Source organism: Cynocephalus volans, chromosome 3, assembly GCF_027409185.1.
Source record: "Cynocephalus volans isolate mCynVol1 chromosome 3, mCynVol1.pri, whole genome shotgun sequence".
NCBI classification, from domain to species: Eukaryota; Metazoa; Chordata; class Mammalia; order Dermoptera; family Cynocephalidae; genus Cynocephalus; species Cynocephalus volans.
Window position 1 is genome coordinate 64370607 of NC_084462.1, and position 22163 is coordinate 64392769.

The window sequence follows — 22163 nt, forward strand, 5'->3', positions numbered from 1 at the left end:
TTTCATTTCTAAACTTTTCCTTTAATTAAAAGGTTGAGAGATAAGCTAATTTGGTTACTTCATAATCTCCCTTTAGCCAAACAGCATCTTGGAAAGTTAGCCTTTTAACCATAATCTTATGCACTCTTAGCAAACCATATATAATCTTCAGTTTGATGTCTCTGTAGCAATGATACTGTGACCCTCCTCTTCTGGAAATGCCTTTGATACTGCTTTTTCTGTTATTCACCAATCTTTCTAATACTTCTTAGTCCACTATGGGCTCTTCTTCTTCCACTCACCTTGAAATTTTGGACATTTCATAGACTTCTCAAACTCAGCGCATTCAAAATGAATCCTCAGGCTCCCCCTATTCTCAACTCCAGGAAACTTATTGCCTACAACCAGCCCTCCTCTACCCCCTGGGCCGCCTTCTTACTCTTTATATATGAATCTTATATTTCAGTAATGTTATCACCATCCATCTAGGTAGCTAAGCTTACACTTTTAGACCATTCTTGACACTGCTAACTCCAAATTTTACTAACTCTCTAAATTATTCTTGCCAATTTTATCTAGCTAGATTTCTCTGGAACCTATTCTTGCCATTACCAGACACAGCCAGCACTTCAGATACTATCTCTTGCCTACATTACTATGACAGGCTGTTAACTGATCTCCATGCCTGTAGTCTCACCCCAGTCCAATCCATCCTCTGTACCTTTGCCACTCAAATGATAGTTCTCACATAAGCTGTACCAGCCTCACCTGGGAACTTGTTATAAGTGCAGTATCTTAGGTCCAACGCCAGACCTACTGGATCTGAATTTGCATTGTAACGAGATTCTCAGGAGATTCCACTGTTTTATGCTACTATCAGATTTAACTTTCTAAAATGTTAATACAATCATCTTATTAACTAGCTTAAAAACTATTCTGTGCCTTAGGGCCGGCCTGTGGCTCACTTGGGAGAGTGTGGTGCTGATAACACCAAGGCCATGGGTTCGGATCTCTATAAAGGGATGGCGGTTAGCTCGCCTAGGAGAGCATGGTGCTGACAACACCAAATCAAGGGTTAAGATCCCCTTACCGGTCATCTTTAAAAAAAAAAAAAAACTATTCTGTGGCTCAGTCTTACCTAGTGCATTGGTTCACAAATGTCAGTATGCAGACTGGGAGTTGATAGCTAAATAAGAACCACCTAGGGAACAACCCTAGACCTACCTAGTCAATCTCTGGGGGAAGAATCCAGAAATCCAAACATTTAAGTTCTCTAGGTATAGGATGGAATCTAAGCCTCTTCGCCTTTGATTCTTGCCTCCTTCTAGCCTCTTGTCTTGAAAATAGACTAGTCCTATCATACCCTAAATTCCACTGGACTACACTTTCTGCTTGGTATTATCAGAATCCCTGAGACATACCTTCATGAATAAGTGCCTATCTCCTCACTAGTTTTTGAGCTCCTTTAAGGCATGGGCTACATCTTGAAAAGGATATAGGAGGTAAATAAACACTGGTTGATTAAATACACTGGTTTTAAGGTTTGTTCAATATAATGAATCTTGTGGCTTGCTCTCTCTTGGCTTAGGCACATAGCTGCAGATCTTCCACAGAATATCACTACAGTCTCACATTTGGCAGTAGGCTTGCAAGAACTATTTTGATAGCTGGAAAGTTAAATTTCATGTACAATGACAGTGACAGGATCCTTAGTTTGGTCAGAAACTCAGCCTTTTTGCTGAGTTTCATTATGTTTCTAAGGAATGAAAATATTTTCTTCAGCTAACATATACGTAGGGAAGTCCCTTACAAACAATACTTAAGTATTACTTATTACTCTGCCTTAGTGGAAGAAGTAAATACTCAAGGATGAAAGTAGTCCATATAGAGAGCCAGCAACCCAGTAAGGTTAAAATAAATTTTTCAAGTGTTTAAAACATTTATTTACTCTTTTAGTACTCTCTAAAAGTTACATCCCTTAGTTGATAAAACCATTTCCTGCTAGTCTGAGACTTGAACGTTGTCAGCAAGGGGAAGAGTGGCATAAAATTGGACTGAAAAGGAGAACAGGGGCCAGATCATGCAGGGCCTTTTAGGCTTTTAAAGATTATAGAGTTTACTCTAATAACAGTGGGAAGCCACTGAAGGGTTTTGAACAGGGGAAACAACATGATTCAATATGCATTTTAAAAAGACAGCTCTGACCAAAAACATGAAATACTTAAGTATAAATAGAACAAAGTATATACAAAATCTAAAATACATAGGCAGGAAACTACAAAACATTGGTAGATGGGGGTTGGGGAATAGATGGAAGTAAGCAAATTAAACCTCATAGGCCAAATCTAACTCACCCCTCTTTTTTGTATCCTAAGCTAAGGGTGCTTTTTATATTTTTTAATAATTGGGGAAAAAATCAAAAGAAGAATAATTTGTGACAAGTGAAAATTATATGAAATTCAAATTTCAGCACCCACAAATAAAACTCTATTGGAACACAGTCACACTCATTTGTTTACATATTGTCTATGGCAGCTTCTGTGCCACAATGAAGAGGTGAGAGTTATGACAGAGACTGCATGTGGCACTCTTATTGCTTTTCAGCACTCTACAAATTTCAAAATTTCCACTGGTACACATATCACCTATGTGAAAAGATATTTTTCAAAGATGAAACATGTAAAACTTCATTACAGATATGCATTAATAGATGAACATTTGTAATCAATTTTGATGAGAGGAAACATTAACTTCGAACTATGTTAAGCAAAATGTTATCACTCTCCCCCCAAAAGACTTCCATTCTTATTAGTAGACCTGTGTTACAAAAAATTGTACTTAGTTATACTTTGAATTTCATCAAAAACTTTGTAGAAATCTATTTTCTCCCTTGTTATACAAATACCCAAATAGCATCTTTCATTTTGCATTTTGATCTGCAAAACTTAAAATATTTACTATCTGGTGCTTTACAGAAAAAGTTTGGTAACCTCTGACATAAATCAGAACAGAATAAAGCATAGAATCCAGAAACAGAGCCACACAAATATAGTCAACTGATTTTTGACAAATGTAGAAAGGATAGTCTTTTCAACAAATGGTGTTGGAAAAATTGGATATCCCTAGCAACAAAATGAACCTCTCACAAAAATTACCACACCACACACAAAAATGAAATCAAAATGGATCATAGACCTAAGAATATAATGTAAAGCTATAAAATTTTTGGAAGAAAACAGGAGAAAATCTTTGTGACTTCAGGTTAGGCAAATTGTTCTGAGATAAAACACCAAAAGCATTTGTCCATAAAAGAACAAATTGGTAATTTGGACATCATTGAAATTAAAGATATTTGCTCTGACAAAGATATCAATAAGAGAAGGAAGATAAGCTAAAGACAAGGAGAAACTTTTTGCCAAGTACTCATCTGACAAAGGACTGTATCTAGAATACATAAAGAACTTTCAAAACTCAACAAAAAGAAAACAAACCCTATAAAAAACAGGCAAAAGATTTGAGTATGAATTGCAAATAATTGTGAAAGATTCTAAATATCATTAGTCATATGGAAATACAAATTAAAAGTACAACAAGCCACCACTACACATTTATTTGAATGGTTAAAAAAATTAAAATAAAAACTGACTAGTGCTAGCAAGGATGTGGAGCAACTGGAATGCTTTCCTGGTGGGAATGCAAATTGTTCACACACTTTGGAAAACAGTGTGGCAGTTTCTTAAAAAGTTAATCATAAATTCACCTAGGAAACCAGAGATCCCACTCCTAGGTATTTACCCAGGATAAATGAAAACTTGTTTACATTAAACTGGTATGTGAAAGTTTATAGCCCCAACCTGGAAACAATCCAAATGATGTGTGGTGGTAGTGGCTACAACTGCATGCATTTGTCATAATTCATAAAACTGCATACTTAAAAAGGTGAATTTTGCTATATGTAAATTAAATCTCAATAAACCTAACTTACAAGGCAAAAGACAGCTGTGGCTGCTGTGTAGAGAATGGACTGAAAGAGAAAAGGACAGGGACAAGGAGACTCTTTAAAGGGCTAATATGGGCAAAGTAAGATCTGATGAGGATATGGATGAGGATGTGGTGTCAGGGAAGGCAGAGAAAAACAGATGCAGGAATGGCTGGATTTTGGAGAGAGTAAGAAGTGTGGAGGTTTTGGATTTATGTATTTGAATGACTTGTAGGGACATTTACTGAGATGACAACACTGGAAGAGGTGCAACTTTTAGGGGGAAGATTCTGATCTGAGTCCATATTTTGTCAGCCTGCATATAACAGAGTAGGCAGTTGAATTTAGGAGTCTGGAACAGATGAGAATTCTCATCCGCTTGGGAATTGCTACAATAGAAATATTTAGGCCAAAAAGGAAATAGCGTAGCTGAGGAAGTGGCCTTGGTGGGTGAACAAGGGAGAAGAGAATAATTTACCCCCCAAAACTGAAAAGTAACAGCCAAGGTGTGATGACACAGAAGCCAGAATAGGAAATGTCATGAAGGAGGGAGAAGAGGATTATTTCAAATGCTGCTGAGAGATGACAGCAAATGAGGACTTAAATGTGCCTATTGAACTTGGCAACATGAGCACATCAGTGAACTATCTTGGTGCAGTGATGGGAACAGAAACCAGACTGCAGTGAGGTAAAGAGTGAGAGACAACAGAGCAAGGCAGATAACTTTTTGGAGAAGTTTGGGTGGGAAGAAAAAGCTGGGAGGATGGGAGTAGAGAAAGTATTTCCTTATTTTAAAATGGCAGAAACTAGGTAATGTTGAATGATAATATTGGGGAAAGACAGAAGAGAGTGGGAGAGGTTGAAAAAACAGGAAAAAGACGGGATAATACAAATCTTATAATGTTAAAACTAATCCCTAGTTCATTCCTTCTGTTTTATGGACATGGGAACTGAAGCCCAGAAGAGAAAGTGACTTTCCTAAAGCCACACAGTGAATGAGAGAGGCCAACAGCTGGGACTTAGGGCTACAGCTACCTACAGTATGTTTTGTTTTTAAATTAGTTTTTTTGTTAGATATTTTTTCTTTTGTTGTATATGCTCACTGTAGAAATTCAAAAAAGCATAAAGAAAATAGAAACCATGTATAATCCTATTACTCAGATGTAACTTCCATTAATAGTTTGGTGCAGTTCCTGTCAGTCACCAAGATATATTTTTTTAAAAATTCTCTATGTACTTAGCACTATGCAGCACTGAATATAAAAGAGTAAGACATTCTGGCCTAATATCTTGTTAACCAAGTTAAATCCACCCCTGATAAGAGAGGGTTAAGTTTTCTCTCTGTAAGTAGTACAGTATATTCTCTCTTTCCAAGACTTGTAGAAAAATAATGAAAATAATTCCCCACTTTGAGTATAAGTAAGTCAATTCAGTCAAAAGATGGCTGTTAAGTTGATTAATAGCTATCACATTATTAACAGAATAGCCAAATGAGAATCTCCAGGAACACAATTAGCTTATTTCAGTGCTGTGTGCAACAGAAACCCAGCTTAGATCTGACATTCTTTCACAAGTTCTGTGTACATCTGAATTCACGCTGCTATAAAACCAAGAGATGAACCAAGCAAGCAAACACCTTTAGCAAGCACCAGATGGAGCTGCTGTCTAAGTGACAAAACCTTAACTATGAGGGTTTCATTTAAAACACTAATTATGTTTGGAGACAAAGATGTGCACTGACAGAACTATTTTAACTTATAACAGGCTTGTAAAGAAAGAAGCTGTACCAGATGCAGGTCTGTCCAAGGATCAATCCTTGGGCTTTACTGCCTTTGTGAAATGACTTCACTGGCAATCAATAACAACTAGCAGCTTTCCCTGCTCAACACTGACACTTTTAAAATGGGAAACTCTAGTCACCAGAGTTATGCTTGAGAAATAAGAACTGTTTCCTGAGGCACTTAAGGAAATATAACAGTCTATGCTGGTGTCTTCTATTTATTTGCCAGAACAGGTCTGATACAGAGCACCCAAATGGATGTTTGATAAGAAAAGTTCATTTTCCTCTACATTCCTTATAATCTCAGAGCAAATCCTCCAGATGAAGTGGTCTATGGGAGAGTTTAATGGCTGAAGCTGCCAGGAATCCATGATCTAAAATCCTATTTCACATTTGACAGTTTTCAGGACCAAAGTCCTTCAGGCTATAGATGAAGTTATTCAGGAGCAGCCTATTTCACTTTAAGATATGACAGCTTTTTAAGAACCTATTACTGTGTTTCACTCTCTCTACTGCTCCACAATGACAATAATTAGTTTTCATCTAGTCCAACAGTTTCAAGCAGATATGATAAAAACCACCACCACAACCACCAAATCCCAACTAGATTTCAGTCTTGAAATAAACTGGCCAGCAGAAAGAGCTGGAGCTCCTCAAGCTGGATACAATTCTCATCAGCGAAGAGGAGGAGAGTGCGTAGGTGGTATATTAAATGCCATACATAGAAAATTTCCTAAAGGCACCCAGGGAGAATCTGTTAATAATAAAGGATGGGGAACGGACTGCTAAACTCCTTCCCCAATCCTGTGACACCTGAAAGCCATTATCTCTCTCCATAAAATCTGTCACATTTCCATGGAGGCAGAGTCAAGAATCCTCAGTGCTGTACATGGGCTTTTAAGGACACTCTCAGTGACGAACTATTGTCTATATGTCATCCCACACATTAGTCCATCTCCAGGATGCGAGGGTAAAATTTACAAGCCAAAGATCTCATTAGGCTTTTGTAATGGAACACCGGGTCACTTATAACAAGGAAAGGAAAATGTGACAAGTATCCCCACATCACTGTTCCCAACCTTTCCTCCTTCCACAGTGAAAAATGCTGACCCGACACCTCGACCAGCTGCCAAATCTTTTAGTATATGACTAAAAGGGTGGGGAGAGGAAGTGAAAGCAAAGCTGCAGGAAGATGTTTTGCAGGAGATAAAACACAGCTTTAATTTAGTACACAAATGGAAATTCCCTGAGTAAAAGGAAACTTCTTAATTTGAGATCTGACACACATACACACACACACACACACACACATACAAAATCACGGTTCCTTGGTATCACAAGAACAGGCAGGATCTTAGACACGAGGGTTTCCTGTCTAAAGAAGAAGCCAAAGTAAAACCTACTTAATTTTGCAAATGTAACTAAAGCTCTGTTGAAAGGCAGCTAGCTCATCTACTTCCAATTGTTCTAACTACAACAGTTTTTTTCTAACAATTTACTGTTCTGGTCACATGGATAGGAACTGTGCAACAACTGAACCACTGCACAAAAGCACTGCTCAGTTCCCAACTCATTTTAAAAGTTCAAACTCTTTGATGAACCAGTTAAATACTACTGCTACTCCTACTACTACTACTAATTATCGTTATAAACTTGGGAGGGCCGAGCAAGATGGCCAACTAGAGTTGTCTGGGTCTTGTTCCCCTAACAAAAGGAGACCAAAACAACAACAAAAAATCTATATTTTGACTAATATAGGGGAGTGAAGAAATCCTTGTGGAGCACAGAAAACCAGGAAAGCACTATAGAGAGCAGAACAAAGCATCCTTCTGCCTCGCTGTCTCCCTGCAGGGACTGGCTTTGAGTCAGACAGAGAGAAGGTAAGCTGGAAAAACCCCAGCCGTTCCCACTGCTGCCACAAATGCCTGCAATCCCTGCCACAAGACAGCATCCCCATCCTCTCAGGGCCCAAATCCAGTTTGGAGAGTAGGTGGGAGTTTGTGCAGCTGTACCACCTCAGAGTACAAGCCCAGGGAGAGCAACCCCCACCCCCACCCCAACCTAAGCAGCTATGGCACAGTGCCATCCTGAAACCAAACCTGATACTAGAATACATCCTGAGGGTGGGTGGAAACTGACTCCCTCCATCCTGAGGCCCCATGTTCTTTCCACCACATTCATCCGGGTGCAAGACCATGACTCCAGCTGCCTAGAGCCTAAGCTAGACAGAAAGACTGAGATCCCAGCATCTGAACCCACATGGCATCCCCTAACCCCAACAGAACAGGCAGACCTGCTCAGAGGGGAAGCCACCAATAAGTGGTGGTCCACCACATTCTCATGCACCCACACTGCACAACCCACTGACCCAATGAGCCCACAGGTACCCATGCTGGCCTGACAGCCAATCCAGTGCTAGCTCTGTCTCCCCTTGTGGCCCTCCACAGAGCTGTTCAGACCTGCTGCATTAGTGCACACCTGTTCCCTGACTGAAAGCAATAAGGCAACAGCTTTGCCTCTCCATGGCAGGCCTCTGCAGAGTTGTTGGGTCTGGCTACACTCTTGTAGGTTTGCTCCAGGCTCAACAGCTGATCTGTTGGCCCTCCACACAGCTGTCAGACCCTGCTGCCCTACTGTATACCTGCTCCCTGACAAACAGCAATCGGGCAGTAGCTCTGCCTCTCCATAGCAGGCCTCTTCATAGCTAATGGGCCTGGTTGCACCCTTGCAGGCTTGCTCGAAGCTCAACAGCTTACCTGGCAGTATTCCCTAGAGCTGCTGGGTACTTGGGCACTGGTGCATGCCTACCCCTTGGCTGACAGCGGACAAGGCAGTGGCATTGCCTCTACCTGGCAAGCCTCTATGCAGCTGCTGGGCCCTGTTGTACCCTTGCAGGCCTCCTCCAGGCTAGACAGCTGATCTGGCAGTCTTCCACAGAGCTTCCAGGTCCTGCTGCACAGGTGCACGCGGGCTTCGTTGCTGGACAGTGGATCAGGCGGTGGCTCTGCCTCCACCTGGCAGCCCTCCACAGAGCTGCTGGATCCTGACGCACCATGGCAAGCCTGCTCCAGCCTCAACAGCTGATCTGGTGACCCTCCACAGAGCTGCAAGGCCCTGCTGTACCTGTGTATGCCTGCTCCCTCCTTGAAGGTAGGTCAGACAGTGACTTCACCTACTCTGGCAGGGCTCCATAGGGCCACCTGGCTCTGCTGTGTCCATGCACACCAGCTCCTAGCCAGGCAGTGGCAGAGCTGCTTGACCCCCAACCCTGCACCTAGGCACACCTGTATCCAGCCCAAAAGCTAATCAGGCAGTGTAACACCCCCTAGGAGAGGCAACTTCAGAGCTGCATGTCCACACCTGGCATGACAGCTAGTTATGCAGCAACTCTGCATGTCAGAGACACCACCAAACAGCCAGTTGGCCCTCTGTGCCCACACATGCCTGGCCTGACAACCAGACTGGTGTCTCTGACCCAGAAAAACAGAGCCAGTGTTGGCACAAACTCCCATAGGCTAGGCCACTGAGGCACTTGCAGACATTGCTGAAGAGGATTACAACCAAAGAAGCTTCACAGAGACTGTTACTGAGTCCAGTCAAACAAAAGCCAACACAATATATCCAACAGACACTTTTAGACCCACATACAGGAAAAAGTCATTTCTACATAATCTACTCCATGAAATTGGGGAAAGCAACTATTCCATTAGCTGTGCAGATGTCATCATAGGGACACAAGAAACATGAAAAAGCAAGGAAACATGACAACCCCCAAAGAACATAGTAAGTCTCCAGTAACAGATGCCAAAGAAAAGGACAGTATGAAAATGCATGTAAAAGACTTTCAAATAATTATCTTAAGGAAACAAGATAAAAGAGAACACAGACAAAAAATTTCAGTGGAATCAGGTAAACAATTCATAATCTGAATAAGAAATTTAACAAAGAAATAGATATCACAAAAAACAAACAAATGGAAATCATGGGCCAGAAAAATCCAATGAATGGAATAAAAAATACAATTGAGAACTTCAACAACAGACAAGAGCAAGAAGAATTCCTGAACTTGAAGATAGATCTTCAAAAATTGTCCAGAGGGGGAAAAAAAAAAGAAAGAAGAATGAAGAAGGTCTGAAACTTATGAGACACCATTAAGCAAACAAATGTTTGAATAATAGGTGTTCCATAGGAAGAAGAGATGGGTAAAGGCATAGAATCCCTATTTAATGAAATAATCGCTGAAAACATCCCAAGTATTGGGAGCGATACAGACAGTCAGATTCAAGAAGCTCAAAGTCCCCAAATTATACTCAACCCCAAAAGATCTTCTTCATGGCGCATCATAATCAAACTGTCAAAAGTCAAAGAGAGAATTCTAAAAACTGCATGAGAAAAGCATGAAGTCACATATATGGGAATCTCCACTAGACTATCAGCATATTTCTCAACAGAAACATTTCAGGCCAGGAGAGAAAAGAAGATATATTCAAAGTCCTAAAAGAAAAAAACCGTCAGTTAAGAATATCTTATCCAGGAAAGCTATCCTTCAGAAATTAGGGAAAAATAAAGACCTTCCCAGACCGGGAAAAGCTGAGGGAATTCATCACTACTAGACTAGCCTTACAAAAAATGCTTAAGGGAGTGCTACAACTGGAAATGAAAAGATGATACTTACTATTACGTAAACATGAAAAAGCACACTACTCACCTGTACAGATAAATTCATAATTCAAATTCAGAATACCATAGTGAGATAATAGTACTATGTAAATTTTTCAATCCTCTAACATAAAGATTTAAAGTCAAAATGGTCAAAAACAGCAGCTACAATTAGTGGCTAATGAACACACAATAGATATGAATATAAATTAAAGCAACAAAAATACAATTTGTGTGTAAGGGGGAAGTCTAGAGTATTTTCATGCAACCAAAGTTAAGTTGCTATCAGCTTAAAGTAGTTTATTATAACTACAAGACACTTTATTTTAGCCCCAAGATAACCACAAAAAAGTAATTACTCATGTACTGAAACAAATTGTACCCCATAAACAGTACAATAGAAATAAATAAATAAAATTTAAAAAGTAGTTATAGCAGACACACAAATGAAAAAAAGAGAAAGAAAACAAAGCTTAGCACCACAGAAAACCAAACTACAGAGATAAATAACAAGAAAAAAAAAAGAAAGGAACTAAAGATCTACAAAACAACTAGAAAACAATTAACAAAATGTCAAGAATCAGTTCTCACATAGCAGTATTTCCTTGAATGTAAATGGATTAAAATCTCCAATTAAAAGATACAGAGTAGATTAAAAATAACCAAGAACCAATGATATTCTCCCTACAAGAGATTCACCTAACTATTAAAGAAAAACATAGACTGAAAGTGAAGGAATAGAAAAAGATATTTCATGCAAATTGAAATAAAAGTGAGTGGGGGAGTAGCCATACTATAACAGATAAGATAGACTTTAAATAAAAAACCATAAAGAGACAAAGAAGGTCATTATATAATGATAAAGGGATCAATTCAACAAGGAGACATAACAATTGTTAATATATATGCGTCCAATACTCACCCAGATATATAAAGCAAACAGCATTAGACCTAAGGGGAGAAATCGGTTGCTATTCAATAAAAGTAGGGGACTTTACCACCCCATCTCAACAATGAACAGATCATCTAGACAGAAAATAAACAAAAATCTGACAACTTGCACCATGGACCAAATAGACCTTACAGACTTTTACAGAACATTCCATCCAATAGCTGCAGAATACATACACATTCTTCTCAACTGCACATGTAACACTCTGCAGGATAGATCATGTTAGACCACAAAACAACTCCACACAAATTTTAAAAAGACAGAAATCATGTCAAGTATCTTTTCTGACCACAATGGTATAAAACTAGAAATCAACAAGAAAAACTTAGTAAACTTTACAAATACACGGAAATTAAACAACATGCTCCTAAACAACAAATGGGTTAATGAAGAATTTAAAAGAGAAATTTAAAAGTTCCTTGAGACAAAAGAGAATGGAAATACATCCTACTAAAATCTGTGGTATATAGCAAAAGCAGTTCTAAGAGGAAAGTTTATAGCAATAAATCCCTACATCGAAACAGAAGAAAGATTTCAAATAAATAACCTAACAATGGACCTAAAGGAACTAGAAAATGAACAACAAACTAAACCCAAAATTGGCGAAGGAAAGATATAAAGTTCAGAGCAGAAATAAATGAAAGAGAAACTAAAAACAATAGAAAAGATTGGTGAAACAAAGCGTTGGTTTTTGAAAAGATAAGCAAAATTGACAAAATTAGCTAGACTACCCAAGGAAAAAAGAGGGAAAACCCAAACAAATAAAATGAGAAATGAAAAAGGAGACATTAAAACTGATACCACAAAAATATAAAGGATCAAAAGAGACTATTACGAACAACTATATACTGACAAATATGATAACATAGAAGAAATGGATAAATTCCTAGTCAAATACAATCTCCCAAGATTAAATTATATAGAAATAGAAAATCTGAACAGATCAAAAACAAGGAGATTAAATCAGTGATACAAAGTCTTCCATTAAAGAAAAGCCCAGGACCTGATGGCTTCACTGCTGAATTCTACCAGACATTTAAAGGAGAACTAATACCAATTCTCTTCAGATTATTTCAAAAAATTAAGGAGGGAATACTTCCAAATTCATTTCATGAGGCCAGCACTACACTAATTCCAAAACTGGACAAGGACACAACAAAAAAAATAAAATCACAGGCCAATGTCCCTAATGAACATAGATGCAAACATTCTCAACAAGATAGCAAACAGAATCCAACAGCACATTAAAAAAGATCATTCACTATGATCAAGTGGGATTTATCCTAGGGTTGCAAGGATGGTTTAACATATGCAAATCAACAAATGTGATACACTGCATTAACAAAAAGAAAGACAATAACTATATGATCATTTCAATTGATGCAGAAAAGGCATTCAACAGAATTCAACATTCCTTCATGATAAAAACTCTTAACAAACTAGGTATTGAAGGCATGCACCTCGATACAATAAAGACCATATATGACAAACCCACTGAATGGGTAAAAGCTGAAAGCAAATGAAACAGGAGCTCCATAGGATGGCAGGCAGCTCTTTACTCACATTAGAGCAGCAATTCAGTTTTAGCAAAATATATTCTATTGTATTAAATTAATGTTAATTTCTATTTCATTAATTTTGTAAGGTTTTTTGTACCTAACAGATTTATTTTGGTTTATAGCTAAATGAGAAATGTAAGCATAAGAAATTTATACCTAATTTTATGTTTGTTCATATTTGAGTAAAATTATAATAAATACGTCAACACCGAGAGACTGCAGTTATTTTTTTCAATTAAAAGGGGTCTATAAACTACTAAAATTTGAAGAGTAGTGCTTGAAAACAATATTCCCTTATGTCAGATAAGCATTCCTCTTGTGATCTTATTTACCTTATTAATATCCTAAGCATGTGTTAAAGAAGTATAATAACCATCTACTTCACAGAGCTGTTGTGAAAATGAATTAAGATAAAACATATAAAGTGCCTAACTCATAGTAAGCAATTAAATATTAGTTCTTTCCTTCTTTATTAAATCTCTATATCCAGTGGAGGACGGGAAGGAGAGTGATCCCGATCCCTTCCAATCACCTTGACACATATCCATTCCCCATCTTGATATACCAACTGGACACTTGGGAAGCTATTTCTATGGAAACACTGTTAACTATGCTGGTTCAGCTTCAATTATCATGGATGGTTTAACTGAAAGTTTCAGCTGGCTTGTAAACCTATCTACCACTTATTGCTTCCACAGGAAAAATGTATTCCAAGTTCAGTTCTGAGCGAGAAACTTTAGCATCCCTTCTTGGACTTGTGTTTTGCATCAGTTTCAAGAGATGCTTTCAGATTATATCGGGAATGAGTTGCTGAGCAATAGGGTAATATGATACTACTTGTGCTTTCAGAATTCAGGTGGAAATGGAAAGGATACAGTGACAGGAGGCAAGGTGAGAGACAATATGCTTGGTTCAATTATTACAATACTAGACCCGATAAGGCCCTGAACTGATGCAGTAGCAGTGGCAACTAACAGGCAGAGGCTGATTTGAGAGGCCAAATGGACAAAATTTATTATTTTATTAGCCAGTGGGACACTGGGGAAGACAGACTAAAGATGCCCTGTGGTCTCTCTAGATCAAAACCCAGGATGATTTTCCCAGAGGCATAATGAAGTGTGGACAATTAACCTGGCACCAGTTGCACTACTTTAACTGCAGAGAATAATGAGAAAACTGATGTCTTAATAGAAGTAGAAAGCCTATTCTAAAAGCACATTTTTAATGTGATTAAAAATTCTTCCCATTTATAAATATCCATATCTTCAATTGCTAATTTCTTATATAAACTTGACTCTAAACCTTGAGTGCAAATGGTTTGATGAGAGCAATATAAAAGATGCAGGATGCTGAAGAGGATGTTGGAGAGAATGAAAAAGGTAAAGTGGCAATTCTTCAGTTAGCTTTACTTTACTACAGAATAAAGACAGAAAAATAAGACTTGGGCAGAGTACCTGAAGTGATAGGGCCAGTGATGGAACACGAAGGATGGGAACTCCAACCAGAGGACTCAAGCACTGCAGATGGGCACAAGCACATGCCAACAGGTTTCCACGGAGCTGTTCTTAAAAAACAGCAGAAGGTTGGACTCTAGGGAGTTATTAGATATTGATATACAAGGAGATCACAATCTGATAGACAAAAAGCTAAACTTTCTCCAACGAAAGTATGTTAGGTCTTCATTCTCCTCATGCCTGTGTCTGTATCACCGGACTTACTAAAGAGAACCATTGCTTCTCTAAATGGAAAAGCAAGAGGTGGGAAGCCAGCCATTCCTGAAGAGGTGCTGGGCCCCTGGCCCTTGTGGTTGCCAGAGTACTAGGTAGCATTTCCATTCCTATTGTAACAATCAACCGATTAGGAGAGAACCCTCAGAGGCACAAATGAACAAAACTCAAGGCTAATTTACTAATTAGACATGTAAATTTATACATTACTCAAACTCTAGTCCCCATGGTTCTTCTTTTTAAATCAAAAATAACTTAACTCTTTATATTATGAAAGTAATTAGAAAATAAAGACAAGCAAACAAACAAACAAACCCCCAAATCTTACTGTATACCCTTCTTGGTCTTTTTCCTATATACAGATCAAGTTGCATACACACATATACACAGATGTATTTAACACAATGAACATGCTGCTTGATAACATAAATACCTTTAAAGTCTTTTCCAAAACTTACAATCTATTCAAAACGTTATATAACTGCAGATTTGGGTTAAAATAACATTTTGAACTATTCAAATAAATTTAACAATGGGACAAATGAAGTTGTGGACAGACTCCTTTAATAACCTCAAACAATTAAAAATATTTCTCATATATAATAAGAAACAACTCTTCTATATGGAAATAGTTATCTGGCAAAACTAATTATTCAGGGCACAGCTGACAACAAGTCAAAGTAGAAAAGCACCTTTTAGGGTCTCATTTATAGACTCTTACTCTTGTTTTATACACAAATTTAATTTGATCAACTCAAATTAGTTTTATTGATGTTTTTTTGTTCAGGAATAGGATGAATGCTATACTTATAATTTAATGAATTATAGCTGTCTCTATTATGCTGCCCTATTTGTACATATCCTATCCACTTTACTATGAACCCATTAAGATAGTGTTAATTTGAGTGGAGATAAATGACTCCTACTGCTCTTTCAAAAAGGTGTGCAAATGTCCTTTCCACAATTACCCTTTTTTAAAAACTTGCTTTCTAACCATCTCTTCTGTGATCTTGTCTATTCTCAAATATTCAAGGGTGGATTAACTTCCCAGAGACTATACCTCTTGCTCCTGTCCTCTGAAGCTCCACTCCAGCTTCCAGCTGCCTACTAGACCTCTCCAAACAGAACTAATTATCTTTGCTCCAACCCTTTGCTCAACACTTTTGTGAGTACCATAACAATGAATGGTATCACAACACCAGTTGGCATTCAGGCAGGGTCAACTTTGACTCCCCTTTGTCACGCTCATGCTATATCCAATCAATTACCAGTTCCTGTCTCTTCAATCTGTCCTCTCCCTTTGACCCTGCTAGCTAAGTCTTGAGTTCTGGCTTTCACTGTCTGACATACTGAGATAGCACATTATTGTCTCCAAATTCCTCTAAAACACAGCTCTTTCTACTTTACTTTTTCATAAAACCACTAGTAGTTCTTAATTGCCTATAAAATCCATTTAATCCCTTATAATAAAGTGTAATGCTCTTTGTGATGATACTGTTTTATCATTTTTTTAAGCATCATCTCCTACATATCCATTCATATAACTGTTCAAAATTCTACAGATCCTTAGATGCTCTAGTCAAATGTCAGCTCCCTTGTAAAGTCTTATATCCTCCTCTTAATTAACTGCTCCCTTCCCCAAATTCCCATCAGATGGCATTTATGGCTACTTGTATACCCCCACCCCCACCCTCTTTCTCTAGCTTGTCTCAGTTCCTTGAAGGCAGGAGACATTTCTTATTCAGTTTTGGCACTGTATGTTTCTTGAACAGATGAATAGATGATGCTTTGCTATCTGGTTTCACAGACCAAAATAACTTAGAAGGCAACATAAGCATTCAGACATAAGTGGTATGTGACAAGTGACTACCTGACAGCAAAGAAGGAGAAAGAAAAACACAAAAACCAAACTTAAGAACTCTAAAGTATTTCAGTGGGGGGCAAATCTCCCTATATCTCTTAAGGGCATCACTATATTCTAGAATACCACTCTAATATTGACACTAGTTATAGCAAGATAGCAAGAAAATGTTAAATTATGTTCAGTGCCCTGCATTTAAGAAGGAAAGAAAACAACAAAAGTGTGAAATATATTTTGGAAAGATTTTCATACAAATGGATTTATTATTTAAAAGTTTAACTATAAAATAAACACTCATTATAGCAAATTTGGTAAGATAGAAAGAGGAAAAAGTACTCCAAATCTTAGCCTGCATTTAAAAAACAATTTAGGTCACATAAGCACCAAATGATTTTTCTAACTAAAAACATTTGAATGCTTATGGAGCTCAAATCCACAGTTATCCAGAAAAACTGGCCAACTACAACTCATTCTTTCAAAGGACATAGAGAACTAAGATTTTACTGTATCATTACATAAAGTTATCTACCCAACTCTACTGCCTTCATGTGTGACTGATTGAATGGGAGATGAGGAAGTGGAGAACAAAAGGAAAAAAAAAAGAAGATAAAAAAATGGAGGGTGAGAGATAAAGAAAGGTAACCTAAAACAAACAAAAGGTGTGAGGACAATCAAGTCAAGTGAGAGGAAGAATAGAAAAACAAAAAGAAAAAACCCAATACATGAACAGACACATTCAGTAAAAGAACAGATCTTCTTTCACTTTCCCTTCATTTTCATTTGTCTTGACTTCCTTTGTTCTAATTGACTTCAGGCTGATGTGTGTACCCTTAGATGCATGCTGAATTCCAATGAAGTCCTCCTACACATATACTTTATACCAACACAATCCAGTTAAAAGGATTTTAATTGGTGTGCACCATTCCCTGCAATTTCAACATTTTAGAAATGAATAATCTCACTAAGTTCCAGATGGTAACATGTACTAATTAATCAGGCATATTCAATGAATGTGCATATTAAAATGAATACACCTATTATGAATGTGCTGTCCATGCTCCAACCTGTGGAAGCCCCCCCCTTAAATGAGTGCCCACAAAAGGTGCAGATTTATTGTGCAATATTCACAAGCGTCTCCCACAATTATTTGCAGCAGCAATACCATCACTCTGTGTCTCCCTCTTGATCACTCCGTATTTCATGCTAAGCAGCCTGTGAGCCCTGCTATACCTCTGTAATCTGTTTAACCTTCGAAAGCAAGAGCCAGCTAAATATTGGGTCTACAGTTTTTCTACTAAAGAAAAGATCTTACAAACTTATCAAGGTCATTTGTTAAATGGACCAGGGGTGAGGAACAAATCAAATGAGGCTCTTGATCCAAGTCCCTTCCTCTCCAATTTGTCTGTCAGACAGTGAAAGTCTGTGCATTGCTAGCCAAAGGGGAAAAAAAGTGCAAATGGAAATCCTGCATGACAGTTTGCTATGCTCTGATTTTCCTCAAATATTGTTAGCACTGGAGAGAAAGCTGTAACCTACCAGTACGTCTTAAAACACTACTAGGTACTCCTTTTGAAAGAGAAAGAAATCCTAAAAGTTATTTTTTTCCTTAACTCCTCATACTCATTACTTTTCTATTTTATATTATCTTGGATCACCACAATTGAAAACGTATTCTAATAATAGAAAAATTCCCAAATCTCTCTAGATTTACTAAGAAATGCTGGTTTCTGATTTGTTGAAGGCACTGAAAACTGAGTGGCTGATTAGGTAAGGAGGCAGCAAGGCATAGACAAAACATGGACTTCGGAGAAAAAAGGAGTATTAAGAGACACATATGTTATCTGGTATGCAGCAAGCACTAACGAATGTTAGTTCTCTCCCCAAGATAATAACAAATGGCAGGAAAAATTTTTGTTTGCTTGTTAAAAAGTCATCTTGAAGGGAACCCTAACTGAAGAGAAGCCTAAATAATGACTACCTTTGGAAAACTTAGAGATTATGGTAGAAAATGTGATTTTTGGGTACACCTTTAAAATTAACGACAGTATACTTTACCTTCTAAAATAAACCTAGAAGACAGAATTTTGAGAAATCAGTGCTTGTTTATGATGTATGACAATGGTTATTCCTTAAAATCAGTATATAACCCAAAAGAATCCTTAGGGGAGAGTAAACCAATGATAGAAACATCAAAATCTGTAGTTGTAGACTAGAAAGCTTCCCTAAATGCAAAGACCGTTTTTATTTTATTACTTTCTCTGAACTCGTGCCTAAAACCAAGAGGTGGGATTTATGTAATATTCAAACAGAATTTAATTTGGACATAATTAAAAATCCAAAAAAATATGAACATTTTCATCAAGGGATTTCTGTGTAACAAATAAATAATCTTTTGAAAATTTCTATCACTTTGATTTAGTAATTTGGGTAGATTTCTATTATTTTAAAATTTTTGGTTCTACCATTTTCCCCCTTAAATAAAAGAATATTTTGGTAGGGTGTTCAGCATATAAATAGGTTTTTTGTTTTTGTTTTTAACTTTTATTTTACTTTTTTATTGTACATGTTTAGGGGGGGAAATTTGTTGTTTCAATACATGCATATATTGTACAATGATCTAATCAGAATAAATGGCATATCTATCACCTAAACATTGATCATTTCTTTGTGGTTATGACATTTGATATTCTCATTTCTAGCTATCTTGAAATATACAATACAATATTATTAGCTATTGTTACCCTAGGACACCAGAACTTATTCTTCCTATCTAACTGTAACTTTGTACCAATCTACTACAAATTGGTTTTTATAACAGTCTGGTGTTCTGAGATAAGACAAAGACCAAGAAGATAAGATATCAAAACCAACCGTAACTCCTAGCCAAAACACTTAAAAGAACCATGTCAGAAAACTTAGAACCCTGACTAACTTGTAGGGAAGGTGATGATTTACAACAACCTAAGCAGACTAAGACAATTTTCAGATTACTCTGAAAAACTATCTATTGCTAAATTGTGAAGAGCACAATTGATCAATACCCCATAAATCCTGGCCAAAAAAACCAGAAAACATGATGCTTCTTGAATATAGAGGATGTGAATAGCTTAATGTCAAGCTACATAAAAAAGGGCACAGTACCCACTCTTAAGATAACAGGAGCTTTAACTAGAAGACTGCATTAATACCAAAGTTTAGCTTGGTTTGGAACAGAATCAGAGTCTAAAATAAATACCAAGTTTGACATAAAGCAGATGAATCAGACGCACGAAGGGAGCCAGTGTGGCCTAAGTATGACATCTAACACAGTTAGGGTTGGAGATTCTACTTCTGCTTCTGTCTTTAAGATACAACTCAAACAACTTTACAAGAAAAAAACAAGCAACCCAATTAAAAAAATGGGCAAAAGAGCTAAGTAGGCATTTCTCTAAGGAATATATACAAATTGCCAACAGACATATGAAAAAATGCTCAACATCACTCAGCATCCGGGAAATGCAAATCAAAACTACACTGAGATACCATCTCACCCCAGTTAGGATGGCTAAAGTCCAAAAGACTCTGAACGATAAATGCTGGCGAGGTTGCGGAGAAAAAGGAACCCTCATACATTGTTGGTGGGACTGCAAAATGGTGCAGCCTCTATGGAAAATGGTATGGAGGTTCCTCAAACAATTGCAGATAGATCTGCCATATGACCCAGCTATCCCACTGCTGGGAATATACCCAGAGGAATGGAAATCATCAAGTCGAAGGTACACCTGTTTCCCAATGTTCATCGCAGCACTCTTTACAATAGCCAAGAGTTGGAACCAGCCCAAATGTCCATCATCGGATGAGTGGATCCGGAAAATGTGGTATATCTACACAACGGAATACTACTCAGCTATAAAAATGAATGAAATACTGCCATTTGCAACAACATGGATGGACCTTGAGAGAATTATATTAAATGAAACAAGTCAGGCACAGAAAGAGAAATACCACATGTTCACACTTATTGGTGGGAGCTAAAAAGAAATAAATAAATTCACACACACACACACACACACACACACACACACACACACAAACCGGGGGCGGGGGGGAGAAGACATAACAACTACAATTCCTTGAAGTTGATATGACAAGCAAACAGAAAGGACATTGTTGGGTGGGAGGGTGGAGAAGGAGGAGGGAGGGGGGTTTTGGTAATAGGCCACAATAATCAACCACATTGTATATCGACAAAATAAAATTAAGGAAAAAAAAAAAATAAAGAAGGCATGCCAGAGTAAGAATTTCCATTTAGGGCTACAGAGAAGGCAACAGAAGCCTTGTAAGATATTTAGAAAGAAAGTAATGACTTCTAATTAAAAACAAATGGGATAGCATTGTAACTCAGAGCAGTATTTTTGGAGAGCAAGACATATGAAAATTTAATATGCACATACACCGTGTCCTAGCAATTTCACTTCTGTCTATAATATTATTAAAAGACCTAAATATCCATCAACAGAGGACTAGTTAAACTATGAGGTATAGAGTACTCTGTTCAGCTGTTTAAAAGAATGAGGAAAATCTATATATAGTATCACAGGAAGAGATCCGTGCTACACAGATAAGCGACAAAAGCAAGATGCGAAGATATGTGTATACAGCCTTTACCCATTTAATACCAGAAAAAAATTTTAAGTCACATATATATATGTTGGTGAGGGAAGATGTTATAAGTTATTGTCTATGCTTTAGAAAGTTTAAGAAGGATTCATACCAAACTCTTAATAGCGGCTACCACTAGGGAATAGAACGGTGACAAGGGGATGGGAGGAGAGAACTTCTTGAGACATTTCTGTACGTTTTTTGAAAAATGGAAATATATTTCTTGCATAATAATAACTTTTTAAAAATGAAAATTAATAATCAAAACTATAAGAATTTAGTGTCTGACCTCCCCAAAAGTATTATTTACAAAAATCAGATTTTTTATGTCTTCATCAGTATAGTAGATGGAATTTTAAATGGTAAATTAGTTGTGTGATAGGCCTGATAGCCTGATAACATGTATTTCTACTTATTATTTGTGTGCTCATATTTTTTATGAGAAAATGTATTTGAAGTAAATTAGTGTTGATTTCAAATAAATAAATAAATAAATAAATAAATAAATAAATAAATAAATAAATAAATAAATAAATAAATAAATAAATAGTGTGATTAGGAATACTGTAAAAAAAAAAAAAAGATACAACTCTGAAGTGGTCATTTATGCCTCTGGCTAAGTGGCAGGCTACATCCAAGGTATCTGAAATTCTTTGGAAAGGGCCATGAATACATTAATATAAAAACAGACCCTGAATTAGCTTTTCCCTGATGATATAGCAAAAATGATGAAAAGACAGTATTTTGAATATGCTAGACTCCATAAAGTATTTTTAACACTAGAGAGAGCCTCAATTAATCAAAGGGAGGCAGAACTGATCATTTCCTCATGAAAAATGGGGAAACGGTGGTAATAAGGCACAAAGGCTTATCAATTTACACAATAAAATCTAGGGTTAATATATATATATATATATATATGTGTGTGTGTATATATATATATATATATATATATATATATATCTTAAAGTTGGAAAGACAGTGGTAAAAAAACCTTTTTAAGAATCTGTTCCCTGAAATCAGTAA

General features: G+C 37.1%; 1 protein-coding gene across 5 annotated transcripts in view; it reads right to left on the bottom strand.

Moving 5' to 3' along the window:
• PEAK1 (pseudopodium enriched atypical kinase 1) overlaps positions 1-22163 on the bottom strand; it is a 303272-nt gene that overhangs the window by 62829 nt on the left and 218280 nt on the right. The gene's annotated exons all lie outside the window — the stretch shown is intronic.